Source organism: Bubalus kerabau, chromosome 21, assembly GCF_029407905.1.
Source record: "Bubalus kerabau isolate K-KA32 ecotype Philippines breed swamp buffalo chromosome 21, PCC_UOA_SB_1v2, whole genome shotgun sequence".
Taxonomy (NCBI): Eukaryota; Metazoa; Chordata; class Mammalia; order Artiodactyla; family Bovidae; genus Bubalus; species Bubalus kerabau.
The window spans coordinates 62,114,909-62,135,857 of NC_073644.1; the positions used below are offsets into that span (position 1 = coordinate 62,114,909).

Sequence of the window (20,949 nt, forward strand, 5' to 3'; positions counted from 1 at the left end):
ACAAACACATATTATTATAAATTAGATTCCTCTTATCTGGTTCCCATGAGTTAGCTGGTCACTCCAAAGCATTTGAAGTCAACCTGGGGGTATTACATGCCACTTCACTTAGGTAGCCACTTTTTGCACCTGGCAGATGACATCTTCATCTTCAACCAAACATCTGTTGGCATCTATTCAGCTTCATCTGGAAGCCGCTGGAGTGACGGTTTGAGGGAACAGCATGAAAACACTCTTTAATCTAGCCTCATCTGTTCTACCCTGGCCATCTCCCAAAGATGGGTACCTTATACAGTGAAGCCTTCTCAGAAGCAGGGTCTGCCTCTCCTGCCAGTCCTGTTTGTGTTCAGCAGAAAAATGGAACAGCCAATTTGGAAGAAAGAGAGGAATTAGGGAGCGGCATGGACCTGGCCACCCACGTCCTCCAGAGCGTTCAGCAGAGCTGCCTCTACTTACGGGGTTGAGGTGAGGTGCTTGATGACCCAAAACCACATGGGACAAAAAAAAAAAAAAGGACTTCCCTGGTGGTATTGTGGATAAGAATCTGTCTTCCAAAACAGGGGACACGGGTTCAACCCTGGTCGGGGAAGATCCTGGGCACCCCGGGGCAACCGTCACCGCGACACCAGTACTGAGAGCCACCTGCACTGAGCTCGTGGTCCCCGACAAGAGGAGCCCGTGCACCGCAGCGAAGGGTGACCTCCACTCACCGCACACGTGGCACAACAGGAAATAATTAGGGACAAAACCCCCACGCGATGCTGTCCAGATACAGGTGGGCTTTGTGGGCTCAAGACAAAAAACAGAACTAGCTACGGATTTTCGATGTTTCCTAATTTCAAAAGACTGCTCTTGACAATTTTTGAGCCTTGAGTAGTTCCGGAAATTGGAGAAGGATGAACCATAACTGCCAAAAAAACCCCAAGTGGCAGGATTTCAAAAGAAATGAAGCTGTAACCATAAGATGTCAATTGTGCTAAGCGATGCTTTAAAAGCCCTTGTTAGTTTTTGCAACAGTGGAGAAATACATCTGCAGGATATCCCCAATCACTGCAGTCCCGCTTGTCTAAATAACCCAGAGTGATCGAGAGTAATACCGTAATAGCTCCGGACTCCTTTCCTGGCAAGTTCATGGACACATACACGCACTTGTTTCTTTACCAAAGTATGAGAGTGCTTCCTATGCCTTTAGGCAGGTGGCTATTTTAAGATAACATTTAATGGATATCATCTCAAGCCAAGGTAAAAAAAAAAAAAAAAATTAAGATTTTAAAAGTATCTTCTTTCAGTTTCTGGTTTTCACTTACTTGTGAGTCACGGGCAGCCTACTGCTCTATGCCAAAGTGTTCTTTCTGTTTCTTCTGTCACGTGTGCACACGCTCTGTTGCTTCAGTCACGTCCGACTCTTTGCGGCCTGCTGGACTGTAGCCCGCCCAGCTCCTCTGTCCATGGGATTCTCAAAAATACTGGAGTGGGTTGCCACTTCCTTCTCCAGGGGACCTTCCTGACCCAGGAGTTGAACCCACGTCTCCTGTGTCTCCTGCACTGGCGGGCAGATTCTCTACCACTGAGCTACCTGTGTTATTTTTTATTAATTACAAATGGCCCCCTCAGAACAATGAATAAAATACAATTTTCCCCTATTCTTCCTTAAAGAGCCAAACAAAACATGTTTGAAGAAAAACTGTTGTTCTTAGTAGAATGAATTGAGCTTCTTTAGGACCTTCTCTCTTCATCTTTTCCCGTAACAGCCGAATCATAATTGTTCTTGGCAAGATCCTCGCTTACACGGCAAATCAGAGACTTGAAGTTTACATCTGAGCTGCTGCGTCATTGCCACCCCTCCCTGTCCAAGAAGGCCTGGCCATCAGTTTTTCTTATGTTCTCTAATAAAGTTGAAAACATGGCTGTTTTGACCTTATAAGCAACAAACAATCTCTAACGACATCTACTCACTGGGAAGGGAAAACTAAAACATGTAAATTTGGTTGCACCACTTCCATTTCACTTCCTACGGATCAAATTCCTACACGTTCTATAGATGCTTTTCATTCTCACTACTTGTACTCTGATAAATTTCTCTTTAAATCCCAAAGTCAAATGGATGTTTGAAAAAGATGTGAAATCAAAACAATTTCTATTCATTTTTAATTGGAAATTCTTCATAAAAGAAATATTAGTAAAAAGAATAAATATGCTTTCCTGGATAAATATTGTTAAAAGACCCCTTTTTTCTCCTGCAAAAAAAAAAATATATATATATATATATATATATATATATATTCAAAACTTAAAATTCTAAGTGACAAATCTAGAACAGTTAAAAAAAATTTTTTTTAATCCAGAGAAAAGTTACTATCATCAAAATTGATTTCAAGTAAATCCATACCACTTTTGAAATTAAATCTTAACTATAGAAAACTCAAATCTGTTGACTTGAAAGATATACTAGAAGATATCACACAACTGAGAAACTGAATTTTGAAAACAAACAGTTGATATGTATATAGTGAATGAGTAAGTATCATTTGAAAAGAAGGGAAAGTTGTTTCTAAATGTTTATTTATGCATGATCTTTATAATAAAAATGAAAGTATTTTCATTACTAAACAATTCATTTAGTTGTGACTTTCTTCTGCATTCTCCATAACTAGGCCAGAATTTCTATACAAATACAATCTGAATAAATATTCATTTAGTGACTGGAAAAAAAACCAACCAAATAAACAAATGACCTTATAAATAAAAATCATGATACAATGGTAATGAAGGCCAGCAAATCAAGCCCACCAATCAGTTTAGTGAAGTGGTTTTAAACATGTTTAAATATAATTGAGAAACCATTCAAAACAATTTAATTTGAATTAGTGAGGTTTGTTGATTTCATTAAAAAAAAAAACTGACTTTAAAAGAAAAGTGAATATGGTGCTTCTGGCCTCGAAAGAGTAACAACATATTTCCCATCCTAAACCACCAGAAAACAGGAAAGAATACATGTAGTAATTGATTTCTAAAGTTAGACAACAGACAGCGTGGGGCCATGGTCCCTGGGATAAGGTAAGTGAGCCAGATGGACCCTACGGTAGTCTTGTTTTTTTGCACTGAGATAATTCCTAAGGCATGAAGGAGAAACCCAAGCAGCGCCCAGCAAGGTCTTGATGAGCTGAACTGATAACTAAAACCACTCGACAACTCCAGAATAAGGAGTTCAAGGCCGCCTAGGCAGCCAGACTTTGTAGGACAGAGTTCTAGAGAAGAAGCAATTATGACGTGAAGGAGTCCCAAAAATCTACATAGGAGTCCCCCAAGTTTTCAGCTAAATACCAATCTAAGTACGTATAGAGTAAAACCTCACAAGACTGGGGAAGTACAAATCCCAAGAAACAGCAATTACTGCAGGGAGACCTGTAGGCAGGAGAATGGGCTGTGGATAGACTGAGCTACTGAGCTTTCAAAAGCCAGAGTGGGGAGTGACTGAGGGAGTGAGAGTCGCTCTGTCGTGTCTGACTCTGCAACCCCGTGGACTATACACAGTCCATGGAATTCTCCAGGTCAGAATATTGGAGTGCGTAGCCTTTCCCTTCTCCAGGGGATCTTCCCAACCCAGGGATCGAACCCAGGTTCCCCACATTGCAGGTGGATTCTCATCTGAGACACCAGGGAAGCAAAGATACCGTGAAGTCTTGTGTACAGGTCTCTGGAGATAGAGTTTCATTTGTCTTGTTCAAATACTGAGGGATGAGATTGTGACTAGTATGATCACTGTATGTTTAACTTTAAAAGAAATTGCCAACTTGTTTTCCAAAGTAGTCATACCCTTTTGCATTCCTTTGAGCACTCTGAAAGTTCCAGTCATTCCAGATCCTTGCCTGTCAGGTTTTAAAGTTTCAGCTGTTCTGCTAGGTGTATAGTGCCTATATACCTAGCAGTGGTTTTAATTTGCATTTTCCCAATAACTATTGATATGAGTACTGGCTTTAAGTGCTACATCATCTGTGTCTCTTCTTTGTTCAAATATCTTGTCTTTTTTAATTTTTTTTTTTTTTTGCCAGCCAAGAAGCTTGTGGGATCCTATCAATAGCTCCCTGACCAGGAATTGAATGAGGGCTCATGGCTGTGAAAGCAGAGTCCTAACACTGGACCACCAGGGAATTCCCTTGTCCATTTTTATTGAGTTGCTTTTCCTATTATTGACTTGTGAGTTAACTTAAATTTTAGATACAAGCCCTTTATTATATATGTTTTGCAAATAATTATTCCATTCTTTGACTTGTATTTTTATTCCCTTAATAATATCATTCAAAGGTCAAATGTTTCTTTTTCTTTTCAGTAAATGTTTAATTTTAGAATAGGTTCAGATTTACAGAAACAGTTGCAAAGGTTAACGCAGGAAGTTCCCGCATACTCCTCATGCCGCTTCTCCTGCTTTGCCATCCACTATCGTGATATGGTTGTCAAACTAGGAAACCAGCCTTGGACATTATTACTAACTGAACTCCAGGCTTGGTTTGGATCTCTTTTTGCCTCAAGAACTTCTTTCAGTTTGTACAGAGAACTGGCAACAAATGCTCTCAGAACTCATTTTGGTGAAAATGGTGTATTTTGCCTTTGATTTGGAAATTTCTTTTCTATTTGGGTATAGAGTTGCCATGAACATTTTCTTTCAGATGTCGTTCTGTTGTCTTCTGGCTGGAATAGTCTCTGAAGATGTTTCTAATAATGCTTAGCTTTGTTCTTCTAGGTAAGGTAACCTCTTTTCTTGGGCTGCCTCTTGGAAGACTTTCTTTTTCTCAGAAGTTGTCAGCAATTTGATTTAGTTTGGCATGGTTTTCGTTAGATTCGTTCTGTTTGGGGTTATTTGAAGTTTCTTGAACCCATGGATTTATAGTTTTCAGAAGATTTATAAATTTGAGGGCCATTTTTTTCTCCAAGTATTTTCTGTATCCCTTTCATCTCCCCTCCTTTGAGACTTCAATTACATGATGTCACTATCACTTAAATTCTCTTCATTTATTTCTGTCAATTTTCTCTGAGTTTCACTTTGCATAATTTATATTGTTATGTCTTCAAGTTTACAGATCTTTTCCTGTGCCATATCTAATCTGCTCTTAATCAACTGATACTTTGAATTAGATGTTATGCTTTCTATCTCTAAAGATTCCATTTCATGATGTTTTTAAATCTTGAATTCTCTCTTCACATGATTAAAACTTTCTGCATGCCGAACACATTGCTTGAAACTTGTGAGATAATTACAAATTATCTGTCATTTCCAGGCTTCTCTTATTTATTGATTCTTTTTCTGATAATTGTCCTACTCCTTTACATAGCTAGGGCTTCCCTGGTGGCTCAGAAGGTAAAACGTCTGCCTGCAACGTGGGAGACCTGGGTTTGATCCCTGGATTGGGAAGATCCCCTGGAGAAGGAAATGGCAACCCACTCCAGTACTCTTGCCTGGAGAATCCCATGGACAGAGGAGCCTGGCGGGCTACAGTCCATGGGGTCGCAAAGTGGGACACGACTGAGTGACTTTCACTTCACTTATTCATAACAGCCAAAAAAGGAAACAATTCAAGTGTTAACGAAGAATGAACACATATAAAATTACATAATGGGGCACTATCCGCAATCAACATGAGTAAACTACTGACAAATGCAGCAATGATGAATCTCCAAATCATTTATGCTGATGAAAAAATCTAATACAAAACCTACAGTTTCATTTATATGACATTTACCAAAAGGCAATGCTACAGGGACAGAGGTCAGGGCAGTGGTTCCCAAGGGCTGCAGGTGAGGACAGGGTGTCAATTGCAGTGGATACAAAGGAAATTGTTGGGATGATGGAAACACTCTGTATCTTGATTGTGGTTATGAGTCACAGCTATATACATTTATCAAAATTGACATAACTATACAACTTGACCTGATGAACTATGGAATGAGGTTCGTGACATTATACAGGAGACAGGGATCAAGACCATCCCCATGGAAAAGAAACGCAAAAAACCAAAATGGCTGTCTGGGGAGGCCTTACAAATAGCTGTGAAAAGAAGAGAAGCGAAAAGCAAAGGAGAAAAGGAAAGATATAACCATCTGAATGCAGAGTTCCAAAGAATAGCAAGGAGAGATAAGAAAGCCTTCCTCAGCGATCAATGCAAAGACATAGAGGAAAACAACAGAATGGGAAAGACTAGAGATCTCTTCAAGAAAATCAGAGATACCAAGGGAACATTTCGTGCAAAGATGGGCTCGATAAAGGACAGAAATGGTATGGACCTAACAGAAGCAGAAGATATTAAGAAGAGGTGGCAAGAATACACAGAAGAACTGTACAAAAAAGATCTTCACGACCCAGATAATCACGATGATGTGATCACTGACCTAGAGCCAGACATCCTGGAATGTGAAGTCAAGTGGGCCTTAGAAAGCATCATTACGAACAAAGCTAGTGGAGGTGATGGAATTCCAGTTGAGCTATTCCAAATCCTGAAAGATGATGCTGTGAAAGTGCTGCACTCAATATGCCAGCAAATTTGGAAAACTCAGCAGTGGCCACAGGACTGGAAAAGGTCAGTTTCCATTCCAATCCCAAAGAAAGGCAATGCCAAAGAATGCTCAAACTACCACACAATTGCACTCATCTCACATGCTAGTAAAGTAATGCTCAAAATTCTTCAAGCCAGGCTTCAGCAATATATGAACCGTGAACTTCCAGATGTTCAAGCTGGTTTTAGAAAAGGCAGAGGAACCAGAGATCAAATTGCCAACATCTGCTGGATCATGGAAAAAGCAAGAGAGTTCCAGAGAAACATCTATTTCTGCTTTATTGACTATGCCAAAGCCTTTGACTGTGTGGATCACAATAAACTGTGGAAAATTCTGAAAGAGATGGGAATCCCAGACCACCTGACTTGCCTCTTGAGAAATCTGTATGCAGGTCAGGAAGCAACAGTTAGAACTGGACATGGAACAACAGACTGGTTCCAAATAGGAAAAGGAGTACGTCAAGGCTGTATATTGTCACCCTGCTTATTTAACTTACATGCAGACTACATCATGAGAAACGCTGGGCTGGAACAAGCACAAGCTGGAATCAAGATTGCTGGGAGAAATATCAATCACCTCAGATATGCAGATGACACCACCCTCATGGCAGAAAGTGAAGAGGAACTAAAAACCCTCTTGATGAAAGTGAAAGTGGAGAGTGAAAAAGTTGGCTTAAAGCTCAACATTCAGAAGACGAAGATCATGGCATCTGGTCCCATCACTTCATGGCAAACAGATGGGGAAACAGTGGAAACAGTGTTAGACTTTATTTTTCTGGGCTCCAAAATCACCGCAGATGGTGACTGCAGCCATGAAATTAAAAGATGCTTACTCCTTGGAAGGAAAGTTATGACCAACCTAGATAGCATATGCAAAAGCAGAGACATTACTTTGCCAACAAAGGTCCGTCTAGTCAAGGCTATGGTTTTTCCTGTGGTCATGTATGGATGTGAGAGTTGGACTGTGAAGAAGGCTGAGCACCAAAGAATTGGTGTTTTTGAACTGTGGTGTTGGAGAAGACTCTTGAGAGTCCCTTGGACTGCAAGGAGATCTAACCAGTCCATTCTGAAAGAGATCAGTCCTGGGTGTTCTTTGGAAGGAATGATGCTAAAGCTGAAACTCCAGTACTTTGGCCACCTCATGGGAAGAGTTGACTCATTGGAAAAGACTCTGATGCTGGGAGGGATTGGGGGCAGGAGGAGAAGGGGACGACAGAGGATGAGATGGCTGGATGGTATCACCGACTTGATGGATGTGAGTCTGAGTGAACTCCGGGAGTTGGTGATGGACAGGGAGGCCTGGCGTGCTGCGATTCATGAGGTCGTGAAGAGTTGGACACGACTGAGCGACTCAACTGAACTGAACTGAACTGATACAACTTTAAAGAGTAATTTGTCCTGTATATAAATTAACACCTCAATAAATCCGGCTGAAAGAAAACCAGGGTTTCCCAACTGGTGCAGTGGTAAAGAATCAGCCTGCCAATGCAGGAGATGCAAGAGACTCAGGTTCAGTCCCTGGGTTGGGAAGATCTCCTGGAGTAGGAAATGGTAACCCACTCTGGGATTCTTGCCTGGAAAATCCCATGGACAGAGGAGCCTGGCAGGGTACAGTCCATAGGGTTGCAAAGAGGGGCACATAACTGAGCCAGAGGAGCCTGGCTGTTGCAAAGACGTGGACCCAGCTGTGCGACTGAGCAACGAAGAAGACCAAATGGGTATCTTCGGCAGTGGAAGGGAAATGCTGCATAAATGTTAAGCTTTAAAATAAAATCGCAAAGAATCGCTTGCTGTTTTAGCTGCCTTAGGCTCTGCTGCCACTTATCCTGGGGAAAATTAATCACTGGCTTCTGCCCTCAGGAATATTCCAGGAGAAAAAAAAAGTAAGGGAAACTGACACTCGGTGATTTTCCATGCCTTGAAAGTTTCCTTAGTACACTTTTAGTAACTTTTTTCTTTATGGGTAGAAAACTTTCCTTTTCTGTTCATAAAATACCTGAGTAACATATCAATAGTAAGTGGTGATTACTCTGAATTGTAGTAAAAGACCCTGTATTTGTGGTATACTGTATAAAGGAAAAATAACACAGTTGCTTTCAAGCATTAACAATGTAAGGTAAAGGCCACTGAAAGTGTATCAGTTTGAAGGAAGTGGTTCATTTATCAAGAATTGAGCTAGGCTAAGAAGGTCTTTTTAAGCTGGAAGTAAAAGGCAAAAACAACGAAAGTAAAAACTGATAATATGAATATCAATATTTAAAACTATTTGGATCACAAACTATGAAAAATAAGTCAAATGAGAAACAGAAAACTGTTAACAAACTATAATACTGAGCATGAGTTAACATGTTAAGGGCTTCTATAAAATTATAGAACAGAATAACACAGTGTAAATGGAAGCAAAGGTTATGCGCTGACAACTCAGAGAAGAATCAATCAAACACTCAAAAACCTATAAAGGTGTATGCATTTTGATTAGTAATAAAAGGAATAAACATTTTAATCTATCAAATTTGCTACAACTTTTAAACAAATATCATCCATATAATGCAAGAAAATAGACTAAAACATTGGTTGAAATGCAAATTAACATAATATTCTGGAAAAACAATTTGGCAATATGTATTAAAAAATTGTGCAAAATATGTACATTTTGCTTAAACAAAAAGATAACCTACAGAATGGCAAAAAATGTTTGTGCAAACTATGTGACCAATCAAGAGATGAATTTCCAAACTATCCAAATGACTTATATATAGCTCAACATAAAAAAAATAACCCAGAGACAACCCAATGAAAAAATAGGCAGAAGACCTAAACAGACATATCTCTGAAGAAGACAAGAGAAGGCCATCAACAGGGACAGGAAACGATGCTCAACATCGCTACTTCTTAGAGAAAAGCAGATCAGAACTATAATGAAGTATCACTTGACACCAATCGGAACGGCCATCAAAAAGTCTACAGATAATAAGTGCTGGAGAGGGTGTGGAGAAAAAGGAACCTCCTACGTTGTGCAGCTACTAAGGAAAACAGTATAAATTTCCTTCAAAAACTAGACTGAGAGTTGCCAAATGACCCAACAATCACACTTCTCAGCAGATATCTGGAAAAGATGGAAAATAATTAGAAACTTGCGCCCTTATGTTCATAGCAGCATTGTTTACAACAGCCAAGACATGGAAGCACATACACATCCACCGACAGATGAATGGATGAAGAAGATGTAGTGTATACACACACGCGCAATGGAATATTACTCAGCCATCAAAATGAAATAATGCCATTTGCAGCATTTTTCTTGTCCTTGGGACACTTGGTTTATTCCTTTCTAAGTTGTCAGTGCAGAATCCTTATTTCCATTTGTATTAGGTGATGGAGACATAGGTTTATTAAACCATTTTCTGCATTTTCATGCGTACTTGAAACTTTTACTATGTCTTGTTCTTTATTGTAAATGACAGATTGACTGCTTCAGTTTCCTACTATTCAGTGTAAAATACTCCTTTTTTAGTCGCACTGCAGAGCAATTTAACACTGAGCCTATTTACCTGTTTGCGGCAGAGACTACTATGCATCCCTTAATATTCGTTTTCTCTTCTTAGTCATAAAACTTTCAGCTAGAGTTCTCCTAGCTTCCCTTGCATCTGGCCACATGATAAGATTTTGCTACTAAAAATGCAGGCACACGTGACCTGTGCAACTTCTGGGTTGGACCTAGCCTTTCCATCCTCCTGAAAGAAGGATGGGATGCAGATGTTGTGGTGAGCGAGTAAGGACCGTGTGGACAGAGGGGACAGGAGGAACATCTTTTCCCACTGAAATCACTCATCACTAAGAGCATTTCCCTGGTGTTTGAAACAGCAGCTCCTTCAGTGATTGCCTCTCTGTACTTCTGACAAATTTTAAGTTGAAATACACACCACAGAAGTCTCCTGTCTCTAAGGGTATATGGGAGGCTTACCTGCTTGCCTCTGACTCAGCAGTTTTCTCCTTTGTGGAAAAATACTGTGAATTCTCCCTCACAGATCATGGTTAAAGGAACAGCAGAAGGGGTATAGTATTTCTCCTTTGTTTCTTTTCAAACTTGTTATTCAGGGACAACACAAGTACAACGTGACCAGAATATGGATTAGATATAGCTTCATAAACTTGAATATATTTTATTAACTCCACTATAGATATGTTAGGTAGTTTAGTAGATTAGGCATCTAAATAGGGCCCTAAATTATTACCCAGATCATAAGGATAATCAGCCTGCCAGGAATTGATAATGTTAAGAGAGATGATGGTGGTTAGTAGTAACGAATAGACTCTGAAAGTCACTGAAGTAAAAAATCCAGTGCTCAGCTGGGAAAATTGGCCTTAGATAGAACACATACATATTTGAATATTGACATAAAAATACAAAATATCAATAAAATATATCCTGAAGCCCATTAAAGGAAAATTAAGCTAAAAAAAAAAAATGTCTGTAGACTGAAGCTCAGATGCCTGCACTGAAATCCCAGCTGTTACTTCCTCTCTGCGTCAGACCGGGCAGGTAACTGAAGCTGTCTGTCCCAGTTTTCTCATACGGCTGCTGGAGAGAGCAGTGCTGCCTGCCTTGGAGGGCTGGGTGACTCCTGCCGTGACTCGCGTCCCCACCCATATTCATGTGTCGAGGTCCTAACCCTTAGAACCTCAGAACGTATCTTGTTTGGAAATAGGGTTGCTGCAAATGCAACTAATTCAGATGCCCTGCCCTGCTCCCGTATGGTTGGTGTGGTTATAAAAGGAGAAGTTGGCAGACAGATACACAGAAAGGGAACATCATGCGGAGACGAAGGCAGAGATTAGGAGGATGCTTCTGCAAGGCGAGGAGTGCCAAAGATGGCCAGCAAATCACTGGAGGCTGGGAGAGGCATGGAACAGATTCTTCCTCAATGCAGTCAGAAGGCACCTACGCTGCTGACACCCTGGTCTTGGACTTCCAGCCTCCAGGACTGTGAGACAATGAACTTCTTATTCACCCGGCTTGCAGTGCTTCATTACATGGAAGTCCTAGCACGTAATTCAAGTATTAAGAGTCATGACCTGGAAAGCATGGTGAGCTGTATCTTGTACATGCCAAGTGTTCAGTAAAAGAAGTTACCCACTGTTCTGTAAAATTAGAACTCTTTCATTTGTGTTTTTATTTGCATAATTCTATGTAGCACTTACCCACTCCAGTCTTCTTGCCTAGAGAATCCCGTGGCCAGAGGAGCCTGGTGGGCTGCTGTCCATAGGGTCAAAGTCAGACATGACTGAGCGACTTAGCAGCAGCAGCAGCAGCAGCAGCACTTGCTTGGAAAATTCCATGGACAGAGGAGCCTGGCTGGCTACAGTCCATGGGGTTGCAAAGAGTTGGACACGACTAAGTGCCCACGGACACACACATACAGCACCAGGGACTACAATAAATGGGAAAAACTAAACTGTAATTAGGAAGTTGGCACATTTTACCAAGACTAAATGATTTCTGCATTTAAAAACTGTCATGGAATTATATCAATGGCTATAAAACATTTCATCAAATTATCATTTAGTTATAAATTATACCATTTTTTACATATATTTTTAAATGAAAAGCATGATAAACTAAAATGCATTCAGTTATAAGATGATTAATGTTAAAACCAACAAAAGAGCCTCAAGACAACTCTTAAGATCTCATTTATGGAAATCAACTTATGCCCTGAAGTACTGCAAACCCTTGTATACTAATATACATCACTTTATTATATTTATCTGAGGCATTCTATTTATTTTTTACAAATATAATTCTGATTCTTTTCCCCTGTACATGCAAATAAAGCCACGATGTGTTGAGTTTTATGAGGAATTGCAGTTATCCTTGACTTCAGAGCATTGTTTCTTTACAGAAAAATGGCTTAGGGTTTTGTTACTTTTTTATTTCACAGGTTTTGGCTATTAGCTAATATTTCTTTCTTTTTTTTTTATTAGCTAATATTTCAAACAGTAAAATTAAATACTTGGATCAAAGTATTAGTATTCTAGATGAGCATTCCATTTATAATGAAACTTTCAAAAATTAAAAAAATGATTATTTGTTTAGTACAGAATAATGTTTACTTTGAGGGATGAAAGCTTTAAAAAATGTGTTTGAATCATATGTATTTTGAAAAAGGCTTCTAACATTGTTTTAAAAAATCTGACTAAAAAGTTTAAAAACATTTCTGTTCTTCTCCTCTTGCTGTTGCCGTCTTGTTTCAGTCTCTGTGAATTTGTAAGACGGCTAGAGCGACACAGCGCCAAAGCCCTTCATGTAAGATAAAAGGCAGCTGGGCAGTGACTTCCCTGGTGGTCCAGTGGTTAAGACTCTGTGTTCCCAGTGCAGGGGGCCTGGGTTTGATCCCTGGGGAGGGAACTAGATCCCATGTGCTGCAACTAAGACCCTGCTGCTGCTGCTAAGTCGCTTCAGTCGTGTCTGACTCTGTGCGACCCCATAGACGGCAGCCCACCAGGCTCCCCCGTCCCTGGGATTCTCCAGGCAAAAACACTGCAGTGGGCTGCCATTTCCTTCTCCAATGCATGAAAGTGAAAAGTGAAAGTGAAGTCGCTCAGTCATGTTCGACCCTCAGTGACCCCATGGACTGCAGCCCACCAGGCTCCTCCATCCATGGGATTTTCCAGGCAAGAGTACTGGAGTGGGGTGCCATTGCCTTCTCAAACTAAGACCCAGTGCAGCCAAATAAACAAATAAATTTTAACAACAACAACAAAACTCCGTTGGTTAGCAAGTACCATCGAAACAAAAGAATTTGTCAACTGAGTGCTTATTTTGACTTCATATAGACAGAGCTTGAGTCTCAAGCCAGAATTGCATAATCTTTATGCAAAGACTATATAATCAACATGAGTTAGAGGAAACAGCTGTCATAAATTGACACTAAGTTATTCAGAAACTCAAACAGCTAGTCTGAGAACAAAAGGTACCCAAAATGTCAGATAACTTTACCAGGATAGCGCAGCGTTATTCATCTTGGACAATTCCCAGGCAGAAGCTACATTTGAAATCAATTCAAGTGAGCTGAAATTTAAATAATCAAATACAATGTTGTCCACACCCCCTCCCCAACCACCCCCCCCACGCCCCTCACCCCTGCCTTTTTTGGTGAGGCAAGCCAATAAAATCAGGTATGTAACAATCTGTAAAAGTATGTAATAAAAGTTTTTCAAGTGCATAAGAGTGCTACATAATATATACTATTAACGTAAAAGGTAACTTATTTGCTCAGATGTGCACTGAAATCTCCGGGGATTCCCAACAACCTGAGGAAGAGAACTGAGCCACTGAGAGCCAGTGTGGGGAGAAAGAATGTCTATTATAGGATGGTTTCTGGAACTTTTGTATTTCTACAATGTGCCCTATTAAACTAATCAAAGGTTAAATGAAGTAAGATAATTTCCAAATTATATTCAGGGCAACAAGGTCATCTTGATAATTCAAACAACACGGGAAATAGCCTCATTCTTCCTAGTCTTTTATCTACAAATAGTTAGGCAAAGTTCCAGGTTCCTTACATAAACTGAGGAAAACTCTTCTAAACAAACAAAATAAAATTCTAAGCTTCTGAAATTCTTCTCCTGAAATTCACAAGAAAATTCATGCAGTGGACTACCAAAGGGGAGAGGGAAGCAGGGAGGGACAAATTAAAGGTATGGGAATAATAGATTAATAGAAAATATCAATAACCTCAGATGTGGAGATGACACCACCCTTATGGCAGAAAGTGAAGAAAACTAAAGAGCCTCTTGATGAAAGTGAAAAGAAGAGAATGAAAAAGCTGGCTTAAAACTCAACGGTCAGAAAATGAAGATCATGGCATCCACTCCCATCACTTCATGGCAAATAGATGGGGAAACAATGAAAACAGTGAGAGACTTTATTTTTTGGGGGCTCCAAAATCACTGCAGATGGTGAACGCAGCCATAAAATTAAAAGATGCTTGCTCCTTGGAAGAAAAGCTATGACTAACCTAGACAGCATATTAAAAAGCAGAGACATTACTTTGCCAACAAAGGTCCATCTAGTCAAAGCTATAGTTTTTCCAGTAGTCAAGTATGGATGTGAGAGTTGGACCATAAAGAAAGCTGGTGCTGAAGAATTGATGCTTTTGAACTGTAGTGTTAGAGAAGACTCTTGAGAGTCCCTTGGACAGCAAGGATATCCAACCAGTCCATCCTAAAGGAGATCAGTCCTGAATATTCATTGGAAGGACTGATGCTGAAGCTGAAACTCCAATACTTTGGCCACCTGATGCGAAGAGCTGACTCATTTGAAAAGACCCTGATCCTGAGGGCAGGAGGAGAAGGGGATGACACAGGATGAGGTGGTTGGATGGAATCACCAGCTCGATGGACATGAGTTTGAGCAAGCTCTGGGAGTTGGTGATGGATAGGGAAGCCTGGGCGTGCTGCAGTCCATGGGGTCCCAAAGAGTCGGACACGACTGAGCGACTGAACTGAACTGATTAATAGATACAAACTACTATATATAAAATAGATAAGCAACTAGAATATACTGTACAGCACAGGGAATTACACCCATTATCTGACATTAACCCACAATGCAATGCAATCTGCAAAAGTACTGAATCACCATGATGTTTAACATAATATTGAAAATCAACGATACTTTAATTAAAAAAAGTTGTAAAAAATGCAGCTGAGATCATGACTTTTTATAATTCAGCAAGAGGGTATTTTTACATAGTGGAACATCATATCTGACCCTCCTGGGTGCAATGAAAAGATTTAGTTCCTTCTTCATATACAGCCAATGGATCTTGGATCCTTTTTAATTGCTTAAAATCTGAGCAAACCAAAAAACTCAAATAAGCAAAAATTGGATAAATGAGATTTATGTGCAAATTTTGCACAAAATAAGAGAGATTTTTTTTAAAAGCTGCAACTCAAATTTCAGAGTTTTAACTTGGTCATTTAAAAAAAATGTGTTAAACTTTATTATTTAGAACAGTTCTTCCCTTACTTTTTAAATTTTATTTTAGTTTTATTCACATAACATAAAACTTACCACTTTAACCTTATTAAAGTCCTGCATTTAGTACATTTTCCATCCTGTACTTCTACCTGGTTCCGGAACCTTTTAGTTGCCCCAAAAGAAAAGTCATTAAACAACCATTCCCCATTCCTTCTTTCCCCCACCCCTACCCCTTGACACCAAGCAAAGTGTATTTTATCTCTATGTATTTGCCTTTCTGTATATTTCATAAATCGTTTTAAACTATATAATTTAGTGGGTTTTAGTGTATTTCGAAATGTTACGTGCAATCACCACCAATTTCCAGAACATTTTCAAAATGTTCTCAAAAACAATTACACCCACTAGCAGTCAACACTAATTCCCCTCCTCCCAACCCCTGTTACCTGCCAATGTGTATATACCTATGGGTTTACCTTTCATGGATATTGTATATAAATATTCATATGGCTGTGGTCTCTCGTGCCTGGCTTCTTTCACTTAGCATAATGTTTTTAAGGCTCATCCATGTTGTAAAACATATCAGTATTTCATTCCTCTGATGGCTGAATGATATTCCATTGCTACTAGGTTCACGCACAATTTTTTGTTTGAACACCTGTTTTCAATTCTTTGGGGGTAAATATTACCTAGAGGCAGGATTGCTGGGTCTTATGTAGTTCTGTTTAGCCTACCATTAATGCACAAAGATTTCAATTTCTCCATATCCTTGTCAACACTTACTTTTCCTTTTTTGGTTACAGCTCTCCTACTGGCATGAAGTGGTATTTCAGATCAGATCAGATCAGATCAGTCGCTCAGTCGTGTCCGACTCTTTGCCACCCCATGAATCGCAGCACACCAGGCCTCCCTGTCCAACACCAAGTCCCGGAGTTTACTGAGACTCACGTCCATCGAGTCAGCGATGCCATCCAACCCTCTCATCCTCACTGTGGTTTTAATTTGCCTAATGATGAATGATGTTGAGTGTCTTTTCCTGTACTTGTCAGCCACTTGAATATGTTCTTTGAGGAAGTGTCTATTCAAGCCCTTGGTCCATTTTTGGATTAGGCTGTTTCTGTTATTGAGTTGTGCAGGTTCTTTGTATAGTCAAGATACCAGATCTTTATCAGGTACGTGGTTTGAAAATATTTTCTCCCAGTCTGTGAATTATTTTCCATTTCTTGATAGTGTCTTTGGACATACAAGTTTTAAATTTTGATGGAGTCCATTTTTGTTTCTGTTTCTTGTGCTTCTGAACCATTGCCACATCCAAGGTTGTAAAGATTCACTCCTACATATTTTCTTCTAAGAGTTTTATATAGTTTTAGCTCTAAAATCAGGTCTCTGATCCATTGAGTGAATTTTTACATATGGTATGAGGTAAGGATGCAATGCATTATTTTGCAAGTAGGTACCCAGCCAGTTGAAATATGGACTAATAAAGGCAGCACATATCAACGTGTGCTATATCTTATGCATATTATGTTTGTTGTAAGGTCTCCCAGTAGTTAATTGGAAGTATGAGACAAGTTGGAATATCCAGGGAATGAAATATATAAATTAAGTCCACGCTGGGCCTCCACAATTTTCATAATATGAGTAAGTGCAAGGAGAATTTATAAGCAAATATGTGACTCTTACTTCCATCTGCCACACTGAAATTCACACAGGACAGTCACACTGAAGTCATACATAGATGTGACTCAGACAATTCATGGGCATTTAGTTTAATGGAATAATAATAAATTTTAGCTGTGAAACGCTTCTGTGTAAAAGAAGTCACAGTGACCTTGTTTATCTGCTCTGTGAAAAATTTTTTTTTAACACAAACTAGATTTTTAGAATTTGGATAACATGCTTCTTTGGTGAAGATATTAATTTTCTTTTCAGAGTTCATACCACACTGGTGATTCATTTGTTGATCTCAAAACTAACTGCCTGCTACATACCTTTTTGAACAAAAGTGATCATATTAGATATAGAATTTTGAGCAGAACATTCACTATTATTTAAGAATTTCTTCCCAGTTACCATGACAATGTGATCACAGAGCTGAAAGGGCTTGGAGAGATTCAAAAAATCTTTCCAGCAGGGAAGATACTGTTGTTCTTTTCTAGTCACATATTACACTAGTCCAACTATCAAAGGGAGAAGTCGTGGTGGAAACACTAGAACCAGGTCACCGATCGCATGCATTTGTCTTATTACAATATACTCTAACTGACAATAATACAGCTTTTATTAGGCTACCATCTCCATATTCTGAAATCCCTTTCCTCCAGTAGAAAGTGAATTGTGTACATGCACAAAACTAGATCTTAAATCAGGCAAACACGTTTGAGAGGTTCAAGCATGTGCTCGAACAGCAGCAGGTATGTTGAAACCTTACTGATTCCTCTGTCCCTGCGAAAAATTAGCCCGAGCTTAGGCTCTAAGTTAAAGAACGGAATGACTGTTTCATGAGCTAAGAGCCCTTACTCCTGCAATGATCTCATGAATTATACTGTTTCATGTAACAATTTTGTGGAAATTATCCCTTTGATAGTACTCACTAAAGTTAATATTTAACGTTGTAACAAACAGCCATTCAGTGCATTTTAAAGAACTTGTGCCATGCCATGGACTGAAAAATCAAAGTGACAGGGAAAAGGCCACCCACACCCTAGGTATTCCCCACCCCTAAGCAGCCCCACAGGCCCCGCCCATCCGGATCTTGTTGCACGTTTATCCCGCCAACAGGGTAGACAGGAAGGTGGGGACTGAGAGAAGCAGCCTGACCACTGCGTTGCCCATTAAGCTCCCAGCATCCGTGCGCGGCACTGTGTGACTGTGGAGATACACTGTGTACAGTACTTACAGACCACAGGTAACAGCGAATCCTCTTCAGAACATTTGCCGGGACCAACTATCACTGCATTACATGGAACGTCGATTCCTATTTTTATTCAGGAAGAAATGGATCCTTAAAAAACGGATCCTCTTTCCCTAGAAGAAAAAAAACACTTCACCTACCTTATTTGCATTGCTTTAATTGTGCCAATTTTAAACCTGAGATTAAAACACAGTGTCGATGCTTCCATCTCCTGTTTACCGTGTCTTCCATTTTATTGCTTCTGGGACTGTTAGATTCTTTCCGACTTTTTCTTAACATAAACTGGTCCCTACTTTTCTCAACCCATTTGTCATTACACATGATGTTCTAAAACAAACTGGGTTCTCAGGCAGGTATTTTAAATGTTTCCTTTTTTTTTTTTTATCCTTTGCCATGTAGTAATCCTATTTGGAGGGCCTGAGGTTCTATTGAACACGTAGAGAAATGTTCTTCTCTTGGGTTGCAGACAGTTTTATGAGCTTTGATCTGATTTTCCCCATTGACTCACCCATGAGAAGAATGCAATTTAGCCAGGCTTAGCGTTAGGATAACCGCAAGAGTTCACAAATTAGCCTGCTCACAGAGACATGCACTTTGCTGCTCCATGCTCAGCATATTCTGTAACTTAAAATGTTCTGCACCTTCCCCCCCAAAAATAGAAGACCTTAGAAAAATTTTATTTTCTCTGAGGTACATGGTCCCACAACCACACTCTAGGTAGGAAAAGATTCCCACGGATGTCCCGTAGGGTGAAAAATATCTTTCACTGGTGTCCAATTTGGAGGACAAAGGAATTATGTCAGAGCCACATGATTTATCAGTGCTATGTCTACTCAAGCCCTGATTAGATGCTGCATTGGAAGGATTACACTAAGCCTCCTCTCTGCCTTTCAGAGCTTGGTTTAGGCACTATCATCTCTAGCCACTTGGAGCAATTGACCATCCTTGACATCTAATCAGAAAAGGACAAAGAATCTTAAACCTGTGTGCACAGTGGAGACTCCTGCAGAGCTTTAAAAAACAAAAGACTGACACCTTGGTCCCAGCTGGCAAGCCCAGAGATTCTGAGATTGCTATTTTTCAGTGTTCCTCAGGGGAGGCAAATAGCCAAGGTTGAGAACATTGACCTTGGGTTGCTCCCCACTTTTGTTTAATTTCAACTCCGCTGCCATGGAGGAGAAGAACCCTGTAATGCAGTAAAATTTAGTTTCCAAACCAGCAGCACAAGCGTTTTTTGGGGAACTTGTTAGAAGCTAATTTTGAGACCTCACCCCAAGACATCAGAAACACAGGGAGTAGGACTCAAACATATGTGTCTTAAACGCCTTCCATTTGCAATGAGCAGATACAAATTACTATATGTAAAAGATAAAAAAGGTCCTACCCTTTAGCACAGGGAACTATATTATCTTGTAATACACCATATGATAAATAATATGAAAAAGCATACACATACATATATATCTGAACAAATTTGCTATATACCAGAAACTAACACAACATTTAAACCAACTACACTTCAATAAAAAATAAATAAAAACCACAAATGCCCTCCAGGTGATTCAGATGCATGCCAAGGTTTAAGGTATGAAAGATATTAAGGATTTTCCAGACTTTTAAAGTCCTACAGCAGAGAGTCACACAGAGCATCAAAGCTTGCCACGCCCCTCCAGGGACCAGAGCTTCAGGAGACTGGCTGATGCCGTCTCTTATTTCCCTGTTTTCTGCATTGCTGTTCATAAAAGTCCTGTCTGAACCCCACATCTGCTCAGTTCTTTAGAAGCTTCTGATGCCCTTGTGAAATTATTTTTCCCCACTCAGATATTTTGATGGACAACACAGTAGGACGTCAAGTCAAGGGGTCTGGACCCTCAAACTCAGGTGCCTTCTGGCCCCAGAACTGTTAAGGCAGATTCTTTATATGAAATCAAACAAGTATGAATGGCTCAACATGGAGCAGTTCTTTCTCTAAAAGTCTGAAACGCAGATTGTCAGCTCAGACAGGACTTGGCAGTTGGAAACTCAATAAAACAGCATTGGGGCAGGCTAACTGTGAATCAATCATTTTTGTATTTAAGAAAAAAAAAAAAAGGAAGAAAAAGAAAAAAGGGAGAAAAAGCAGCTGCTGGATAGCTCTTCTCTTAAATGCCTGCCTGACCTTTTGCTTTATTTTTCTCTCACCCTCCTCTGGATTTTTCCTCCCTCAAGGGAATTACATGATGACAGAAAGGCCTCTTTAAAGGGTCAGTGGGAGAGATGGGTGGTTGATGGATGGTCTCCATTTCTTTTAAATGGCAATAAAAAAAAAAAGCTGGTCTACAAAATAACTTCTTGAAACATTTCTGGAATCAAGAGAAAAGTCGGTAGATGCTATGGACTGAATGGTGTGTCTCCTTGCCCACATTCACCTGCTGAAGCCCTAACCCCAGGGTGACTGTTATCTGGAGGTAATTAGGAAGTCATTAAGGCTTGTTGTTGCTTAGTCCCTCAGACAAGTCAGA

General features: G+C 39.8%; 1 long non-coding RNA gene across 23 annotated transcripts in view; it reads right to left on the reverse strand.

Annotated features, from left to right (window-relative positions):
* LOC129636186 (uncharacterized) overlaps positions 1-20,949 on the reverse strand; it is a 169,306-nt gene that overhangs the window by 100,221 nt on the left and 48,136 nt on the right. For 16 of the 23 annotated variants that reach the window (XR_008706764.1, XR_008706755.1, XR_008706749.1 and 13 more), the window contains one exon: positions 18,434-18,561. The exons of 5 other annotated variants lie outside the window; for them this stretch is intronic. This is a non-coding gene — a long non-coding RNA (uncharacterized LOC129636186). Of the gene's footprint in view, positions 1-8,999; positions 11,592-11,750; positions 11,981-16,426; positions 16,445-18,433; positions 18,562-20,949 lie in introns of those variants that run through there. 2 more of the 23 variants (XR_008706759.1, XR_008706768.1) reach the window with 2 other exon arrangements.